Source organism: Aotus nancymaae, unplaced genomic scaffold, assembly GCF_030222135.1.
Source record: "Aotus nancymaae isolate 86718 unplaced genomic scaffold, 86718_ANA_hifiasm-v0.15.2.pri h1tg000010l, whole genome shotgun sequence".
NCBI classification, from domain to species: Eukaryota; Metazoa; Chordata; class Mammalia; order Primates; family Aotidae; genus Aotus; species Aotus nancymaae.
Window position 1 is genome coordinate 53403375 of NW_026988421.1, and position 12022 is coordinate 53415396.

The following is a 12022-nucleotide window of genomic DNA, read 5'->3' on the forward strand; positions in this document are numbered from 1 at the left end:
TATGATGTTTTGATATAGAATTAACATTTCCATTATCTCACATAGCTTCCTTTTATGTATCTATGTGCCTGGTAAGAACACTTAAGATCTACACTTCTAGCAAATATAAAGTATACAATACAGTATTATTAACTAGAGGAGTCACCATGCTGTACTATAGCTGATCCCCCAGAACTCATTTATTTTGTGTAACTGAAACTTAGTACCCTTTCCCCAACATCTCCCCATTTCCCCTACCCTGAAGCCCCTCACAACCACCATTTTATTCTTTCCTTTTATGAGTTCCACTTTTTTTGATTCCACATATGAGTGAAATCATGCAGTATATATTTTCCTTTGCCTGGTTTATTTCAATTAGTATGACATCTTCCGGTTTATCTATGTTGTAAAATGAGTTTGGAAGTGTTCCCTCCTCTTTAATTTTTTGGAAAACTTTGAAGAGGATTGGCAGTAATACTTTAAATGCTTTGTAGAATTCACCAGTGAAGTCATCATGTCCTGGGCTTTTCTTTGTTGGGAGATGTTTGATTACTAATTCAACCCCCTTGCTCTTTATTGGTCTATAAAGATTTTCTATTTATTCATGAGTCAGTCTTGGGAGGCTGCATGTTTCTAGGTATTTGTCCATTGCTTCTAGGTTATTAAATTTATTGGTGTAAAATCGTATATAATAGTGTCTTATAACCCTTTGTCTTTTTGTGCTATCAGCTGTAATGTTTCCTCTTTCATTTCTGATTATATTTATTTGAGTATTCTCTTTTTTTCCTGGTCTAGCTAAAGTTTTATCCATTTTATTTATTTTTGAAATAACCAACATTTAGCTTTGTGGAGATTTTCTATTGTTTTTCTAGTTTCTATTTCAGTTATTCCTGCACTCATCGTTATTATATCCTTCCTTCTGCTAACTTTTTGTTCTTATTTTTCTAGTTCCTTGAGGTATAAAATTAGGTTGATTATTTGAAATCTTTCTTTTTTTCTGAGTGTAGATGTTTATCACTATAAACTTCTTTCTTAGAACTACTTTTGCTGCATCTCATATGTTTTAGTATGTTAGGTTTCCAATTTCATTTGTCTCAAGATTGTTTTATTTATATTTTGGTTTCTCCTTTGACTCATTGGTTGTTTAAAGTGTGTTGTTTTATTTCTAAATATTTGTGAATTTTATAATTTTTCCTCTGTTATTGATTTTTAGTTTCATACCATTTGTGGTTGGAAAAGACACTTGATATTATTTTAATCTTCTTATATTTGTTAAGAACTAACATGATATTTCATGGAGAATATTCCATGTGCACTTAAAAAGAGTGTGTGTTCTTCTGCTGTTGGATGGAATATCTGTATATATCTATTAGATTCATTTGTACTACAGTGTGGTTTAAGTCTAATTTTTTTTTTTTTTGGGAGATGAAGTCTCACTGTCACCCAGGCTGAAGTGCAGTGGCACAATCTTGGCTCACTGCAACCTCTGCCTCCCAGCTTCAAGCAATCTCCTGTCTCAGCGTCCTGAAACTGGGACTACAGGTGCATGCCACCATATCTGGCTAATTTTTTGTATTTTAGTAGAGACGGGGTTTTACCATGTTTCCCAGACTGGTCTCAAACTCTTGAGCTCAGGCAATACACCCACCTTGGCCTCTCAAAGTGCTAGGATTATAGGCATGAGCCACCGTGCCTGGCCAAGTCTGATGCTTCTTTATTGATTTTCTGTGTGGATATCTATCCATTGTTGAAAATGGGGTATTGAAATACCCTACTATTACTGTATTGCTATCTATTTACCTCCTCAGTTAATATATGCTTTATACATTTAGGTACTCAGTATTATTTGCATGAATATTTACAATTGATATATCCTCTTGATAAACTGACCCTTTTATCATTTATAATTAATATTATAATAGTAATAATAATCAATTAGCCCCTTTATCAAAGGGACTCTCTTTTCCCTTGTAATAGTTTTTGACTTAAAGTCTATTTCATTTATGTTTAGCCCCCCTTGGTCTCTTTTGGTTTCCATTTGCATGAAATAATTTTTTTCTATCCCTTTACTTTCAGTTTGTGTGTGTCCTTAAAGGTCATTCTTCAGGGAGCCTGGAACGTTGGTCTATAGTGCAGGTCTGGATTCTGGTTCTACAAAGACTGGCCTACTGGAATGGGCTCAGAGTCTGAAGCTGTGGGGGACAGCCTGGTAGCAGGGTTCACTGAGAGAGGCCTGGTGCTTCTCTGTTTGAAAACTGGCAAATACCTCAAAGGAAAAATTGCATAGATGTTAGACTTATCTAGTAACTCACTTTGCTCTGGAATCTTGGCCCTTGAAGTCTTTGCTAATTTGGTAAGCTTTCTGTCATCTTCAAACAAGTATTTTAAAACATTTTCTGAACTTTATAATTGTCCTTGGCAGTAGTGCTGGTTTGTAATAGGCTTATCTGTCATTACTGGAAGTGGAAACCACTTACTGTTGTATTTGTTTTTCTATTTTGATATGCCAACTATCTTTTCTGTTTCCTTCTCTGGTTTATTACCTTTTATCTTACTTGTCTTTATTATTTCAAATCTACCTTACTGCAGATGCTACCTCAGTATTGATGTTATTATTTTTTATTCTTACACTTTTAGTGAATTCATTTGCACAGATAAGTCTCAAATTCGTTTCTGTAAGGTCTGTTCTGAGTGTGATTTCTACTTAAACTTCCTCTCAGAAACAGTCTATTGATTAAAAGAGGGACATTGAAATAGTAAGAGTTGGAGTCAACTCTTGATTTCACAACCTACTAGCTGTGTCTCTTTTGTCAAGTTATTTAACCTCTTTAAGTCAGTTTCTCCACCAAAAATATGGAAGTGATATAAATAGGATTATTGTAAGTATTAAATAAGGTCATGTATATAAAAATGCTTGACATAAGCTTGACACAATGTAAGCACTTTGTTAGCTTTCACTATTCTGAATACCCATCGTAAGTGAAATACAGGGGTAGATATTAGGAATTCAAAAATATGCTGTCTATCTTTAGTATAATATCACCCATTCTCTATTGGAGGTATTTTCTATTAGCATGTCTCAATAATTCTTAAACTAAATATGTCAAAACTGAAGTCTATGCTTTCTTGACACAGAGTCAATCATTCCTGATATTTCCAGTGGCACCTTATATATGCAGCTCTCTAAGATAACAAACAGAATAATTTTACACTTCCCCAAACCCTCTGTCGTGTCTGTCACTATCTCTAGCCAATTATTTTTCTCTAATGTTTCTGCTTCTCTTTTTACTTTCTTCTGCTGACACTTTCATTCTGGTACTGGGCCTTTCTCACTCCATGCATAGGTAGCCTTAACTAGCTATTTTTAGCCATCTAGGCTTTTGCCCATTCACTTTTTATATCTTACACCACAGCATGAGAATCATCTTGTAACACAATTCCATCACACACTCCCCTGCTTAGCTTTGTAAGATTTCTCTCTAATACCAGTGATATCAGATCCCATCTCCTTAGACTGATGTGCAAAGCACTCTACATTCCTACTCACTTACTTTCTCCACTCCCATCTCACCAAGGTTAGTTCTTATTAATGAAATGAAAGGCCCGAAGATGGGAATACAAAGCTGATCTGATGTAGCACTCAAATCTTAGTCTCTAGTTATTCAATAAACGTAACCCAGTCTTCCTGGAGAAGTGCTTGATTCTAGAGCTAGGGGAAAAAATAAAAGGTAAACCTGGAATATCTTGAGGTACTGAAAGCAAGTATGTGCTTTAAAAAAGGCAACTTGTCAAAAGAACACAGGATCCAACCTGAAGAAACCCCCCATGGCCAAACCTAGACCAATTTCAGAAACAAAATATGTAACAATGGTATTGAATTTAACCCATGGAATAAAATTAATTATCCTTGAGAAGTACTTATATGCATAATTAAATAAATTAATAAAGCAGAAGAAAGAGCTTTTCTTCACAGAATTCCAATTAATAAAGGTAGAAAAAGAGAGAGTCACCATTAGGTAAACACTGTAGTGATAAATATTGCAGACAAGATACACCAAAGGATGCTGAAATTTGGAGGCAATTATTTGAAGATAAACAGGATTTACATAGTCTGAAAATATCTTCCTCCAAATACCTATCAACTACAAAGGAAAAGATAGGAATTTCACAGTGGAGAAACCTGGTGGATACTAGTAATATATCAATATCATGATCCCTGAGATATGATGCACTGAGAAGGATACTAACATCATTTTGAGGCATTCTTGCCAAAAATGAATGACCTCATTCCAATCACAGGAAAATATTGAACACATGCAAATTGGGAGGCATTCTACAAAATAACTGATTATTATTCTTTAAAAGAGTCAAGGTCATGAAGGACAAGAAAAGACTATGTTGGACCAGAGAAGGCAGGAGCTAAATGCAATGTGGAATCCTGGATAAAGCTCTTGAACAGAGAACTGGAGCATCAGTGGAAAAACTGGGATTCTGAATGTGATTTAAAGTTTAGTTAGTAATACTGTGCCAGTGTGAATTCCTCATTCTTGATAACTACAGTGTGGTTTTTGTAAAATGTTAAGATTAGGGAAAGAAAATGAAGACTATAAGGCACCTCTTTTTTTTTTTTACTATTTTTGCAATTTGTCAATAAGTCTGAAATTAGTTGAAATAAACAGTTTTAAAAAATAGAAATCTGATCTGCCTTCAAAATTTTACATGATCCTTTACCTTTATTTCTATGCTCCATTCTCTGAGATTGTATTCATCTTTCCAGAGCCAACATACATTTTCATGCAGTGTCTTTGGACACAATGTACATAATAGCAAGCACATCAACTTTAGGTGTCAGACTGACTTGAGGTCAAATCCTGATCCAGTCTGTTGTTAGCTCAGTAATGTTACATATATTGTGCAGCCTTTCTACTTCTTGATTTTCTCATTTTAAAAATAGTGACAAAATAATACTTTGTTAAAGGATTGTTGTAAAGATTAAAACAGATCCTGCTTGCACAGGGACTTGGACACAGTAGGTGCTCAACAGAAGTTATGATTTTTTGTGCAAATGCGATTTCTTTAGAGCTTGTTGTTGATTAATATGCAAAACCTCTTTTACTCTTTGTTCCTTTGGTATAGACCAATTCAATTCATAACATTTAAGTTTGTATTTGATATTTAATAAGCTGCTCTTAAGTTTAGATGATTTTCTCATTAAATTATAAAATCGTTTGATGCAGTTTTCTACTTCTTTTATCGTGCCGCAACTGACTGATTCAGTATTCTGCACACAACACATGATGAATGTTCACTGACTGACTGATTATAAACTTGGCAACACTGTATCTTTTCAGCTTTCTAATGAGTTGAAGCTTTCATATACTGATAATATTTAATACACTGAAAATGCTGCAACTTTGCATGTTGGCAAAAATATTCAAATATTCCATTAATTTTTACATTTCAAATTAAATTTGCCATGATGCTACAGTCGTATTATGGGGTGATGTCTACAAAGCACACCATCATATGACAGTTTGGAACATGAGCGAGACAACAGTACTTCATCAAAATTCATTACAACATCTTCAGTCTAAACAACTTTCCTTCTACTCTGTTCACTTATGAATGGTTCACTGTAACAAATCAAAAAATGCATATGTGATTTTTAAAGTCAGATACTGATGAATAAAACCTCTATCTGAGGAAGTTGTGAATTTCATTCTTTGGTTTGTGGGAGAAAGCTCTTCTAGCTTGAGATGAAAGTTATGTGGTTGAATTTAACGATGCTTACCCTTAGAAACTTAGGGAAATCAGACAATTGCTACAGTGGCTTTCAGGAATCCAGAGTGCTCTGGCCAGGAGAGTGGGTTTCGGCTTTAGGTTACATGGATTTCCATCCTCATTCTATGATTTATTAAATTAGATATATAAAACCTTCTATATATATATATATATACACATATTAATTTTATATTCATATTTGCCTCAATTTCCTTTTCTCCAAAAGGAGAATAATAATAGCATCTACCTAATCAGGTTTTTGTGAGTATTAAATAAAAAATGGCATGTAAAGTATAGAGTATCATGTACTTCATACTTGCATAATAAATGCTAGGTTGTCTATCTATAGGTAGGTCCCTTTCTTTCTTTCAAGTCCTAGAATCTTAGGCAGTGAGAGCAGGCACTGATTTTATCAGTGGTCAGACCAATCATTTTCACAGAGAAAGAAACTGAAACACAAAAATTTGCTCAAGGTGGCAAAACTATTTTTATTTATTGAAAATGGCTAGATCGGGGTATGATAAAATCTTTACAGAAATACATTCTTTGGAGTTAGTAGGAAAATAGCAGTCTTTGCTAAAATGAACACCCCCTTACACCTAAACAGAAGTCCTTATTAAAATGAATTCAACCTCTATTCCTTGCTTATTGGTTGGTTTCATGACAATGTGTCTGAATTGGAGAAGTGCTTAAAGAAAATCACTGGGTATTCATTGTGTTATTATTCCTTAATAAACATTGACACATCAGGTAAGGCAGATTACAAAAAAAAGAAATAATCCAAATGCCAATTTACAGAAGAATAGTTGATGTGCTATATTCATAAAATGGAAAACAATATAAGCATCGAAAATAGAATAAAAAACTACATGAAACAAAATTGATTCATCTTAGCAAAGGCTTTATGTAAAAAATGTAAGCGGCAGAATATTACATGCAGCATTTTTAAAGTTAAAGTCATCTAAAATGAGAGACTATAACTTTTAGACATGATATAAGGATATCAATGAGAAGCAAGGTGATGATGGACATATGATTTGAGACATGGTTATTTTTAGGAGGAAATAGAGATGGGATGAGATAATATCAACAACAAATGCCCAAGTAATTTCAAAAGTTCTAGATTCCATGGTAGGGAGTGGTTTTTGGTATTTAATATATTATCAAAACAAAGAGAAAAAGGCCTTGTACAAATCAACAAGAGTGTGTCATGAACAAAAATATTTTAGGCACAATAGAATGTATGCATGTATGTATGGATGGATATATGCATATATCTATATTTATCAATCTATATGCATGCATTATGCTTTGTATTTCCTCATATTGAAAGGTTAAGATGAACATGTCACATGTTGCTTTGTCCTTATGAGACTGTTAAGAACTTCCTTTTCCACAGTAGAAAGGTTGGTGAGAACAGCTATGGTTAAGGCAAATTACTTTTATTTCTGGCAGAGAAGGAGATGTGAATGAGATCTTACACATACACACGGTGCCTCCCACTAATGCTCAGGGATTCAGCAGAAATCTGGGTTCTTTGCTCCTTAGCTGCCTGTTGTTCTATTATTATACAGTTTGTCAAACAGCATGTCTACCCTGAAGGAGGCCAGTGCAATCATAGTATGCATTCTCTCATTTTATAGATGTGCACATTAAGGTAAAGCATTCTGCCTGAGTTTGTAAACAGCCTTATGAATACCTGAGATGAGAGGGCTAGAGAGGTTCATTAGATCCTGGAACAACCTTCTCCACTCCCCTATTTCTAAGTACCTCGTTATGTCTTCCTCTGACTTTTTTCTTCTTTCTTTGACTTCACAATGATAAATGAGTAGGTAGGACATGGTTTTTGTTGGTGATGAATGTCTAAAAAGAAAAGATGACAGTGCCAATAACCAGCACCTATTGACTGCTTACTGTGTGCCTGGCATATACTACCTCATTTAATTCTCAGGACAAGGATCAAAAAGCTGATACAAGTAAAATTACCTGACAAGAAACAGAAATTTTATTCTGTGTCCTTTTTTGCCCTTCAGCATAATGTACTCATGGCAAGTGACAAAGCTTAATAGTCATTAAGAAGCCATCTAACACATCGGGATGAAAAAGATTCCCTCTGTGTAGTAGTAGCAAAATTCCATGATGACAAAATACTTGTGACAACTCAACTGGGTGTGAACGTTTACTTCACTTAATTTTTGGCAGGTCTTTGGGGGCTTTTCAAAATCACATTTGGTTTACTGCTATGCTTCTTAGATCTCTCTCTATGTTGTTAGAGAATTTGTCAGCCAGCCATTCCACCAATCCCTCCTCCCCAGTAGAGCAGGTTTGAAGGTTTATGACTTTTCTTCCCATGACGTAACACTTCCAAAGCTTCATTATATGTGACTGTGACTCAGATATTAGGAATGAAAGGAGGAGCCATTATGAAACTTAACTGGAATTGCCTTCTGCAGCATGAAGGCATAATTTCCTTCTTGTGCCTTATGATTATCCATGTTGAACATACAGTCAAACTATCACAGGTGGAATTTATTAGAATGCTCATGTCATTATTCTAACCTTATTTTGTGTGACATAATATGGCTGGAATTTATGCCTTTTGTGCTTCTAAACCTTTCCTAGAAGCACACTGAGGAACGTAAGGTCTTAGGGTTTTTGCACATGCAAGCTTGTCCAACCTGCAGCCCACGGGTCTCATGCGGTCCAAGATGGCTTTGAATGTGGCCCAACACAAATTTGTAAACTTTCTTAAAACATGAGATCTATGCATGGACTTTATTTTTTTTAATCTCATCAGCCATTGCTGGTGTTAGTGTATTTTATCTGCCACCCAAGAGAGTTCTTCAATTCTTCTTCCAATGTGGCCTAGGGAAGCCAAAAAATTGGACACCTCTGCTAGAGTGTGCAGAGCCACAGTGAAATGGGGGTGTGTGAAAAAAGAATTGGAAACTCCAGAATGAATCACACTGCATCCTCCTACCCCTTAGCCCTACTGCATATTTTTATAAATAAGTCCAATCAATGTATGTGGGTCTTAACAACTAGGTGATGGATTGATATGTGCAGCAAACCACCATGTCACATGTTTACCTATGTAATAAACCTGCACATCCTGCACATGTATCCCAGAACTTAAAATTAAATTTAAACAATAAACATATCCAAGACTTGAAGAGGTCAAATGTCAAAACCCAGGAGGTCAAAGAGTGCAGGAGAGATGGGGCTGATATTTTCAGTGGGAGTAGTATAATGAGTTCCACTCATTAGTCATATGACTTTGAGTACATCAATCACTGCACCTCAGTTTCCTCAGTAAAGATAACATAAGCACCTTCTTCATAGGATTACTTTAAGAATCACATAAAATTGTGCATGTAAATTACTTAGCATGGTATATGGCATATATCATGCAGTCAATACTTATCAGACATAATTATTACTGTGAAAGAGAATAATGATATTTTCCTCAGAAAGCTTTTATGAGGCATAAATGAGATAACGTGTGTTATATGTCTGATATCATGCCTCACACAGAGTAAGGGTAGAAGATGGGTAGATTTTATTCCTCAGCTTGTGTTATTAATATAACACCAGTATCCTCCAAGAATGAGGTTCAAGGCTCTGATTATCATTTTTAAAGCTTTATAATTTGTAAAACCATCTGAAATGTACAGAGTGTTTTCCAATTTTTAATTCACTCAGTTTTCACAATAAGCTTGTTGCTTCCTCTTTTGAAAAATCAGCTTCATCATTCTCCAGGTTTGCAGAAGAAGAAACGTTAACTCATAAAGTTTAAGTGACATGTACAAGTTATGCAGTGGGAGAGAAAGGATTTAAACTCAGGTGTGTAGGATCCTGAAACCAACATTCTTTCCATATTACCTCTCCGAAGAGTTTACTATTGAGCTAACTAGGTCAAATTACAAATTTCTGCCTGGCCATTACCTTAAATAATTCATTCAAGCTGTCTTCATGGTTGTATTGATGCAACTGGGTTCCTTAGAGTAGTACCAGAGTTGAAAAGCAACTACAAACAAGGAAACCAAAACAATGAATATCATGTAAATACTTTTTTTTTAAAGATTGCAGTTTGTTTAAAGAAAAAGAACTTTCTGGAGATGCAGCAGCAGCAAATCTATCAGCTCCTTGCGGTGTCATCAATCACAGAAGCACAGAAAAAAAAAAACAAAAAGCCAGCTGGACCCGGTACCCATCCTTGTAAATTATTTTTCAGGAAATCCTGCAGGCTAGATTTTTTTTTTTTTTTTTTTTTTTTTTTTTACCAGGAAACAATTACAGTTTAATATAGAGGACCACAGAATTCACATGGAACTGATTTCTATTTCTTTTTGTTCTGCTTACACAAAGGAAATGTAATTTTTCAAAAACAGTGGAGAAATACACAAGTACTGGACTAATATAGTGGCGCTTGTCACTTACAGCTGAGAGATTGTGTCATTTCTCATTGCCAGTCCTGACAGCACCTCAAATAAAGAGGCGTCTTAGCAAATTATGTTCTTGATATCACTTACTGAAATGCAACGACTCCATTTTAAATAATAAAGTGACAATGCAAAGACCCGAAGCTGGCTATGAAGAAAGTTTACCCCAGCTTAACTGATGGCTCATTATATTGCTCATGCCATTATCTTAATCTTATATTTTTATCATGTGTCTTTAAATGTGCAGTTAATAAGCCAGAGGTAATTTTATATTTTATCTGAATCCAGGAAAAGAGATTGTTAAATTATCATCACTTTGACATTAAATAACTTGAACCTGTACAATGACTTTTGAATATGTAAACGGGGTATCTTTTTTGCCCCCCACTGAGAAAAATGTGGCTAATTGTTAAAATGATAAATGCGGAAAAAATGGAAGAAACCTGGAATTTAGTTTGAAGCAAACCTCATTGAAGGTTTATGTGATAAGGATAAAGAAAATGTATTATATTTATGTACAGGTTCAGAAGAATGATTGTCTGTTCAAATCTGTGACTTTGCAGCTGTAATCAAAACCAGCAGGAGAGTTGCTGACTTATATCCCTGGCAGAGAACTAGAAGAATGCATAATACATACCCAGAAGAGTTAAGAGAATTTCAATAGTTTCTTAGGTAACACCTTTCATTCTCTGCACTTGAGATGTTTGAAAAATGAAAGGCTGCAACCCCAAATCAAACAATAATTAAATATCCATTATTATTTTAAAACGATCTTTTTAACACCGATGTACTTATCAATCTAATGCTCCCCAAAAGGCAAGATGAATACAACCCCTGGGATGATGATGTTTATGGCAGGTTTTCCCCAGGAATCTACCATTTTGACCTTGAGCTTCAGCATTTTGGATACTTGATTGCCAGGATTGCCTCAAGCAAAGAGAGGCCCCTTGTAGGCTGGGCTTGGACAAACACCCATGGGGACTTAAACATGACATCCCTTTCGTTTTTACTCTTGGGAGATTTGGCATAGTTCTCCAGGCCAATGACAATTCTCTCATGTTACAATTGTGGAACCCACTTCCTTTGCAGACTGGGAGTTATGTGCATGTAATTCTACAGCAGACAATTCTCTACAGATGTTTACTATGAATGATGGAGAAGGCACATTTCCTGACTTCCCATTTCTGCTCACCTGGACTTGGTGAGGCTGAAAGATCTCCATCGCTTTAGCTGCAGCATATTACAGTGATTAAAAAAAAGAAGACTCTGGAGCCACTTAGGGCTTGAACAAGTTACTTACCTGTGCCTCAGTTTCTTCACCTGCACTGATGAGTAGTATCATTCTGCCACCCGTTTCAAAATGTTGTATTTAGAACACTCAAGTTAGGTATTGACATGCTACACTAGAACTGCCTGGGTCATTAAAGATGCAACCCAAGAATCCTGGGTCTGTCTTAGAAAAATGGAGATGGATGCCGTCTAAGCTATCTCAAAAGAAGCAGTGAAGAGCGGTGAAAATGATAACAATCAATAACATTCATTCAGTGCTAATCTGCTCTGGGCATTCTTCAAAGTGTTTAATACTTCACAGTAACACCAAGAGTTAAATATTATTTTTAATCCTTATTTTACAAATGCAGAGAGCAGGTCAGTGGTAGAGCTCAAACCCCAATTTGCTTGTCACCAGATGTTATTCTGCTCTTAATAACTGCTAGAATGCTTCCCTAGGAGGTTACAATTGGGAATCCGGTGACTCGGGACCTAAACCTCCTTAGGCCATTAACTAGCTTTATAGCTTTGCAACCTTGGATGAATCATTT